Genomic DNA, 9,267 nt, shown 5'->3' with positions numbered 1-9,267 from the left:
GACCCCATGCGGGGGAGCATTAGAGAGCCCACAAACAACGTCCCGCGAGCTCCACATAGCGCACCAGCTGCAGGCAGCGCCCCCGTCTGGCTGGTTCACGCAGGTAATGCTGCGCTGTCCTGCAGGACATGATGGACTCAGTGTGCCTCAGGCTCACCCTGCCAGCCGGGGAGATTTGAAGGCTCCAGGCCTGGATGCTGGGCGGTGGTGAGTGCTGGGGTGGAACTGTGAACTCTGATCTACCCCTGCCCCCAGAGCAATCCGGACCTGGGTTTGCCGACTGCTCGGAACAAAGTTCCTGGTTACCTGGGAACAAATCATCCCTTCATGTCGTGGGGGAGGAGCCAGTGGGATTGGGAAGGAGGAGTTAGGGGACTCCTCGTGGGGGGTCACTTCTCCCAGATCCCATCTGCAGCACCCTGCAAGGTACTGTGCAATAGAGCAAGGAATTGGTGCTGCATACCTCCTACTCCTCCAGGGTGAAGGCTGATGGCGTTACATCCCCAGGCACTTTCCTGCATTTCCTTTTAGCTTTGACTGGTCCTGCTGCTGGGCAGAGTCTGAACTCCCCGTCCCCATCTGCCCCGTCGTCACTCCAGCCAGCCCGGCGCCTGAGGTGCTACAGAGCTGGGTGAGGAGCCCTCCTTCAGTCATGCTGCAAAGCCCTTTGAGGTCCTGCGGAGTCTGCCTCTGCTGGGCGTGGCGCTGGGAGCCGTGGGTGGGAACAAACCTCGAGCTTTAAACTGTGTTGCCAGCTCATGAGTTCATTGCGAGTCTCACAATATCGGGTGTTTTTTTTTAAAGCCCCAGCTTCTGGAGTGCTGGGATTATGAGAGAATCTGGGCTTTCCTAACAACAAAACCAAAAACAAAGGTGCAATTCCTAGCTCTTATCTGTGGAGAAGCATTGTGACAGGTCACCCTAAAGCCATGGAGAGAGACCCCAAAAAGCTGTGAAAGGGGACCTCAAAAGCACCCTGCTAGCAGGCAGAGACAGACCCAGCACTGAGCATTTATTCTAATCTCAGGATTGTCTAGGGCCCATCTCATGAACTTTGACCACTTGGGACTGGCAATGCTACACCAGCAACTGGGACAGGTGAGCTCCATCTGGGACCATAGTGCCCAAGGGCATTGGGCAGGGAGGGTGGGGCACCAGCCCAGGGAGCAGGTAGCCCGGGGCCCCCAAGCAGGCATAAAGTGGGTCTGGTAGGAAAGGGGTTTTTATTTTATGTTTTTAAGGAAAGAATTTCTAAGGGATGAAGGCCAGTCTGAGGGGGGGGGGGGGGCTCCCGGTCAGGGAGGGGGTGAGCAATTCAGAGAGCCCCCCCCGCCCCCACTCCCAGCCATTCTGACGTGTCCAGTAGAACTATGCAAGGGGTTGCTGTGCTCTCCTAGGCTGGGTAAAGCCGGACAAACAACATTCAATTAAACTTTTTTCCATTGAATAATCGAATGCTCCAAGGAAACGTATTGAAATGTTGTTGGGAAGGTTTCTCGGCTCCAGGGTGTAGCTGGAACTGAAAGCGAGTGAGAGACCTACCCCAGGGCAGCCAGTACCCCTCATCTAGCAGCCGGGAGAATCAGGCAGAACTGGGGGTTGAAAACAGCTGTTCCACAGCCCAATCAAGTCCCCAACTGCCATTTTAGAAGGGGCTTATCTACAGTCAGAATTGGACTGAAACCAACATTCGAACCTTCAAAATGTCTTGCAAAGCGGAGTGGTTTTCTGGCCAGGCCAGTGTCTGAGGCTAAACACGAGTCTGGCTTCTCTGGGGCTGATCCTCTGGCACTGAGCTCACTGCAGCTCTGGAACCAGCTCCAAACTTCTCTCTGCCTTGGTCCATTTCTCTTTGTGGCCTCTCCTCCCTTTCTAGAGCTACCACAGAGCACACCGGTGTTGATGCACACAGCTAGGAAAGCAGTTGGAAGAGTGAAGCCAGGTTGCTTTACCACGAACCATAGTAGCGTCCATGCTCCAGCTCCCTGCGCTGCCCATTCTCTCTGGGAGCAAGTTGCCCTGGAGGACAGGTCTGCAAGGAAGCCCAAAGGGGTGCCGGGATAGCAGGGCTGATGCAGCTTATTATTATTTTAAATATGCACCTGTGGGCCCTTCCCAGCCAGTGCTATCCCAGCCAACTTGCAAACAGTGACCCGTGTTCTCGGGGGGTGAATTCTTGAGCACTCCCAGCTCTGTAACATGGGCTCCTCCTGCGTGACCACAGCACAGTTAAGCCCCCTTGCTTCCCCACCACTCAGTCAGGAGCAGTGTGTGGGGAGCAAACGTGCAGCGAGACTTGGTTAGTCCCAGCGTGAAGGAGATCTGCAATTCCAACCCTGGGGTCAGGCCCTGCATGCTCTTTACTGTGGGATTGGTCAGTGGAAAGGGCAGCTTGCAGGTCGAGCTAAGAAGCACAATCTGAGTGTATTTTCTGGAAGTGATGCAATCAGTTCCCTGAGCCCAGGAGAGTAGGGTGGAGTGAGAGTGATTTAGTAGTTAAACCTAGGATAGGTGTTAGGTACCCTGGGTCTTGTCTCGGCTCTGTGACCTCGTGCAAGTCATTTCTCCTCCCTGTGCCTCAAGAGTGCATTGAGCGTAGTTAATTAATAATGTTCTTCGCCATCCTCCATTAGATGCTTTAGAAAGGCAGAATATTGTACTAAGAGCCTTGACTTGCTTTGTAGCAACCGTCTTCTAGACATGAGCACCTTACTTTGAGCAGCCACAATTCCTGCTGACGCCGATGAGAGCTGGGTTTCAATGCGCCTCTCAGGGTGAGGCCGTCAGACTTGTCTTGAATGGTCCCCAGCCAGTATTGTGGGCTCCAGAGGGCATCATTGTTCTCTGGGTTACAGGTGAAGGTGAAGCTCAGTGAAGGTGAGCAATAATTATGAACCTCAAGACCTCGGTGTAACGTAGATGAGGCTGGGTTGGGCGACTCAACGTCCTTTTCTACAGCACTAGACCCAGTCTCATGTCTCAGTGCGTGTCTGAGAAACCGCAGAGAGCAAACGTCGTTCTCCATTTACCAGAAAGGCAGCTATTGCAACCAATATCACTCCAGCAGGATCTGCTGCTGGACTTCTGCATCCAGAGCCAGGGTCAGCAATGCAGAGGGGAAACGACCGGCCCTCATATAAAGAAATCCTTCAATGCACATCTAGAGAACACCGTAGGGAGGCGAAGAGCCACTCAGTAGTGGAAAGGATGGCTGAGTGTAATGGCAATGCCTCTGCTTGCCTGTTAGCATCTACCTTCAGGAGATACTTCAGTATGGTCCATACTATGCTGGAGACTTTCCCTTTCAAAGAGGTGCTGAGTAGCTCTAACCCGGGATATGTTTGAAAGGCTTACGAAGAGGTGCTGACATTAGTCCGGAATAAAGTGTTTGTGGCTGAAAGTACCATTTTGCTGTGTTCCTAGTTCATCTGTTGGCTCACAAGGGGGTTAATAGTCTTCGTTTCATCACAGACCCTCATGGCTCGGTGTGTGAAGCCCGCATTGGGAGGGAAAGGGACCCTTTGACTGCCCAAGACAAGTAACTAATCAGTGTTCCATCTCTCATTAGCCACCCAACATTTGCCTCATGGATTGACCTGGTTATCTGGTGGGCCCAAGGAGGGTCCCAATCCTGATTACCTGCTCTGTCTTGCCCTGTACATTGGCTGTGGCCCTGTGGACAATGTAATGCTTTTCATGACAGTATTTGTATTTTTTTAAACGTGAATGGGGAGATAGCGTGCAGGTCCTTGTAACGCAGGGGTGTGTGTCTTCCATTCCGACCAGGGCTTCCCCTGGCGTCGTCAAACATCTTTGGATGTTACTCAGATAAAATAAAATAAATCGGATGTATTTATAAACGAAACAGAAACCTGCTGCTCCAATGCCTTTGTAGGAGTATTTTTAACAAAACATTTTTTCAAAATAAATGTGAATTGTAACGTTTGAAGCATTTGCTTGTGGTTTTCCTTCCTTGCTGCCTCTTCCAACTTTTCCCTCCTCAGCAATATTGCTGCAGTGGAAATGCTGTACTAGAGAAACACAAAAGGTATCGGTCCGTTAGAGGGACACAGACGGAAGGACTGCACACGACCTGCCTGGGAAATATGATCGACTGATAGACAGATAGATAGATTAGATTAAAATTAGCAGCACCATGCCCTCTGCTAAGTGTCAAGTGACGACGTAAGCTGTTAATTTGACAAATTCTACTATTTTCTCTGCAACTTTTCCACAAACAGACTTTGATTTTCACAAATTTGTTTGTTACTCTGGAATGGGCCACAACCCCTTTTGAGAGTTTGAGTCGATGGATTGTTTGTAAACTGGTGAGCTGACAGCTCGGTGTTCATTATTCCTGGTATGTGACTGATCATTTAAGTCACGTGGTGGTTCTGCTTCCTGCTGGGATGACTGAAACATTTATAAACAGTAGGAGGAAAATCAAGGAGAGCCCAAGAGGTCTGAGCGGACACGTCTGACATGAACCTCCACGTGAAAAGGGCTACATGTGCGTTCAGGAGATTTCACTTTCCATCAACATCCCTGTAATCAACAAAAGTGGCTTGTAAGTTCACAGTAAATTAATGACAGGTTCACAGATTTAACCGAAGTGAATTCACTGTTTTTATTTGAATGAATGCTCACGAATAGTTCTCTGCAGTGCTTAGCCAACTCTAAAACTGATGCACATGGGGAGAAATAATGCGCACACTAAGACCTTGTCTACACTACAGAGTTAAGTCGACTTCAGTTACATCGACACCCATATGCTGCTTTAATGACATCAGTTGTACACATCCACACAGCGCTCCTTGTGTCTGTGGAGTGAGTCCACAGTCGGTGCTCTTGCATCAACAGAGAGAGTATTGCATTGTGGGTAGCTACCCCCCTGTGCAACTCGCCACCTGCGGCCGCTGGGAGATCTGGGAACGGATCGCAGTGCATCATGGGAGCGCACTCACTGTCCCATGATGCAGTTCTTTCCGTGCCATCATTCTATGGACTTCCGACTTCATTTTGCACCATTTTATAACAGTCCCTGTAAACTGTGCACCCGCCATTTCTGCCTGAAAGCATGGATCCTGAGCTGCTGGCCAGTCTGGTGATGAGCGTTATGACCACAACGCGGCTGGTCCTGCAGTATTTCATGAGCTAGGAAACGGAAAGTGAATCTGTGTTGCCTGTCCTGCTGTGTCAATGGAAAGAAACAAAGATTGCTGCTGGCATTCACGGAGCAGCTGCACACGGTGGACTGTTGGTACTGGGCTCGGGAAACAGGCACTGAGTTGTGGTTGTATCCTATGATTGGAGAATTGCAAATATAGTTCTTATATCTAAGAAAGGGAAAAAATTATCTGGGAAACTACTGGTCCATTAGGTTAACCTCAATGATATGCAAGGTCTTAGAACAAATTTTGGAAGAGAAAGTAGTTAAGGACATAGAGGTAAATAATAACTGGGATAAAATACAATATGGATTCACAAAAGGTAGATAGTGCCAGACCAAGCTGATCTCTTTCTTGGAGAAGATAAGTGATTTTCTAGACTACGGGTCGGCAACGTTCAACACGCGGCTCGCCAGGGTAAGCACCTGGCAGGCCGGGCCAGTTTTATTTACCTGCTGACGCGGCAGGTTCGGCCGATCGCGGCCCCCACTGGCCGCGGTTCGCCGTCCCGGGCCAATGGGGGCGGCGAGAAGCCATGGCCAGCACATCGCTCGCCCGCACCGCTTCTTGCCGCCCCCATTGGCCCAGGACAGCGAACCGTGGCCAGTGGGGGCCGCGATCGGCCGAACCTGCCACGTCAGCAGGTAAATAAAACTGGCCCGGCCGGCCAGGGTGCTTACCCTGGCGAGCCGTGTGCCGAACGTTGCCGACCCCTGTTCTAGACCAAGGAAATGCAGTAGATCTAACTTACCTAGATTTCAGGAAAACATTTTATACCGTTCCACATGGGGAATTACTAGAATTAATTGGAATTAATACAAGAATTGAAAGGTGGGTAAGGAACTGGTTAAAGGGGACACTACAAAGAATCATTTTAAAAGGTGAACTGCCAGGCTGGAAGGAGATCAGTAGTGGATTTCCTCAAAGACTGCTATTGGGACCAATCATATTTAACATTTTCATTAATGACTTTGGTACAAAACTTGAGTGTGCTAATAAATCTGCAGATGACACAAAGCGGGGAGGTATTGCCGATATGGAGGAGGACTGGAATATACAAGAAGATCTGGATGATCTTGGAAACTGGAGTAATAGAAAAGGGATGAAATGTAATAATGCAAAGTGCAAGGTCATGCACGTAAGGACTAATAACAATATTTTTTGCTATAAACTGGGGACTTATCAGTTGGAAGCAATGGAGGAGGAGAAAGACCTCAGTGTATTGGTTGATCAAAGGGTGGCTATGAGCCGTCAATGTGATGCAGCGGTGAAAAAGGCTAATGCACTCCTAGGATGTATTAGGCGTGGTATTTCCAGTAGAGACAGGGAAGTGTTATTACCATTATACAAGGCACTGGTGAGACCTCATCTGGAATATGTGTGTGCAATTCTGGTCTCCCATGTTTAAGGAAGTTGAATTCAAACTGGAGCGGGTGCAGAGTAGGGCTATTAGGATGAGCTGAGGAATGGAGAACCTAGCTTATAAGAGGAGACTTAAGGAGCTTGGCTTGTTTAGCCTGACCAAACAAAGATATGGGGTGATATGATCGCTCTCTATAAATACATCAGAGTGATAACCAGGGAGGAAGAGGAGTTATTTAAGTTAAGGGCCAATGTTGGCACAAGAACTAATGGATTTAAACTGGACATCAATAAGTTTAGGCTTGAAATTAGACAAAAGTTTCTAACCAACAGAGGAGTGAAATTCTGGAACAGCCTTTCAAGGGGAAGCATGGGAGCAAAAAAACTAACTTGTTTCAAGACTGAGCGTGATAAGTTTATGGAGGGGATGGTGTGATGAGACTGCCTACAATGGCATATGAGCCAGCCGCAGCTGCTATTGGCAAATATCTCCAACGGCCGGAGCGTCTGACTGGAGAGTGTCACCCACATGCTCAGGGTCTAACTCAGGGGTGGGCAAACTTTTTGGGCCGAGGGCCACATCTGGGTGGGGAAATTGTATGCAGGGCCAGGGCAGAGGGCTGGGGTGCGGGAGGGAGTGCGGGGTGTGAGAGGGGGTGCGGTGTGCAGAAAGGGACTCAGGGCAAGGGATTGGGGCAGAGGAGGGGTGCAGGGTGCATGAGGGGTATGGAGTGCAGGAGGGGGCTCAGGGCAGGGGGTTGGGGTGCAGGAGGGGTGTGGGGTGCGGGAGGGGGCTCAGGGCATGCAGTTTGGGTGCAGGAGGGGTGCGAGGTGAAGGCAAGGGGCTTAGGGCAGGGAGTTGGGGGGCGGGGTGCAGGAGGGGTTTGGGCTCCGGGGTGGCAGCGGTGCACACCAGGGCCAGGGCAGGCTGCCTGCCTTGCCCCGGCCCCGTGCCGCTCTTGGAAGCGCTGCGGCCCCTGGGGGAGGCAGGGGCGGAGGGCTCCATGTGCACTGCCCTTGCCGCACCTCCAGGTACCTCCCCTGAAGCTCCTATTGGCCACAGTCCCCTGTTCCTGGCCAATGAGAGCTGTGGGGGGTGGTGCCTGGAGGCAAGGGCAATGCACGGAGCCCTCTGCCCCCCGCCCGGGGGCCACAGGGACGTGGTGTCGGCTGCTTCTGAGAGCAGCGCGGGCCCATGGTGCCATGGGGGGCGATTCCGCGGGCTGGATCCAAAGCCCTGAGGGTCGGATCCGGCCCGTGGGCCATAGTTTGCCCACCCCTGGTCTAACTGGTCACCATATTTGGGGTCGGGAGGGAATTGTCCCCCAGGTCATATTGGCAGAAACCCTGGAGGTTTTTCACCTTCCTCGGCAGCATGGAGCTCGGGTCACTGGCAGGTTTGAACTAGAGCAAATGGTGGATTCTCTGTAACTTAAAGTCTTGAATCATGATTTGAAGACTCCAGTAACTCAGCCAGAGGTCAGGGGTCCGTTACAGCAGTGGGTGGGTGAGGTTCAGTGGCCTGCAGTGTGCAGGAGGTCAGACTAGATGGTCATGATGGTCCCTTTTGCCCTTAAAGTCTATGAGTCTGAGCCAGAGACTGCTGTAGGCATCCCGGACAAGGCATATTCCCCTGCAGTATCACGTTTCTCCTTCAAACACCTCCTAGGCTTAGCCATGGGGTGGCCGGCCAAGAAAATCCAGCTTCATGACCTCATTCCAGACACTTTTTTGGGCAGCTTGTGCACAATAGTTGATTCCTCTGGTTTAGCTCTGGGCATGAAGATGCACCGCCACTTCTCGCTGCCTGCACTGCCCTGTCTATTGCTGCTTTTGGAGCTCAGGGAACTCTTAGCTCATCAGAGTTATTCATTTCTGTCCACCAAGAACCCTCATTCCTCTGCCGCCTGCCCCACAAACTCTGCCCACCACATTTGCCAGTTGGCGTCCCACCATTGCCCCAGGGTACTGACTGCTGCCGCTCAGTGCTGAGTACATCAAACCCTCAGGTGCCTGTAATGGGCCATGTGCCACATGACTCGGGCAAACACTGTATGTGCCTCAGCAGCTAGGCCTAGTCGGTCCCGATAGCCACCCGGGCACATGGCTCAGGGAACGGGTGTTTACTGGGGCTGGCCAGAAAGGGAAGATTGCCAGTACCCCAGTTATAGTTCAAAGTGTGTGAGATCCGTTCCCATTTGGGCCCCTGGGGCAGGCCAATCAAGGGTCAGGGCTCTTCAGGATAGTGCCTGGGGTGCCCTCTCTACTCCAGTCTCTGTTCCAAGCAATCAGGCACTTGCAGGTTTCCAGGCCAGGCGCAGTTAGTAGCTATCCTGGGGCCCGTCTCCGTTGACTCCCTGCCCAGCCCCTGCTGCTCTCCTGTACGTCTCATACAGACCCTGCTCCACGTGGTCCCAGCGAGGTCTGCAGGCCAGTGTGCCTCTACTGCTGCTCTCAGCTCTCCAGGCGTCTGCTGCCCGGCCTCTTTCTGGTTCAGCACTTTCCCCCCTACCTGGCTTGGGGAAGGTGTGTGCAGCGGGGAAGTGGCTGATACAAGTCCCCTGCTCCGCAGATCTGTCACAATAGTTTAGAGAGGGCAGTAAACTGGCTAATACCGCAGAGGAAGAGGCTGTAGGTATATTGAGCGACCTGATGTTCAAATGCCTGTTCCAACCTACAGCAGCAATAAAGACACATTGGCTTGTACTGAAAGGAGATAACAAAGGTTTTCAGTAAT

This window comes from Chrysemys picta, chromosome 21 (assembly GCF_011386835.1).
Source record: "Chrysemys picta bellii isolate R12L10 chromosome 21, ASM1138683v2, whole genome shotgun sequence".
Taxonomy (NCBI): domain Eukaryota; kingdom Metazoa; phylum Chordata; order Testudines; family Emydidae; genus Chrysemys; species Chrysemys picta.
The sequence above is the reverse complement of the archived record's forward strand: the minus strand, read 5'-3'. Positions refer to the sequence as shown.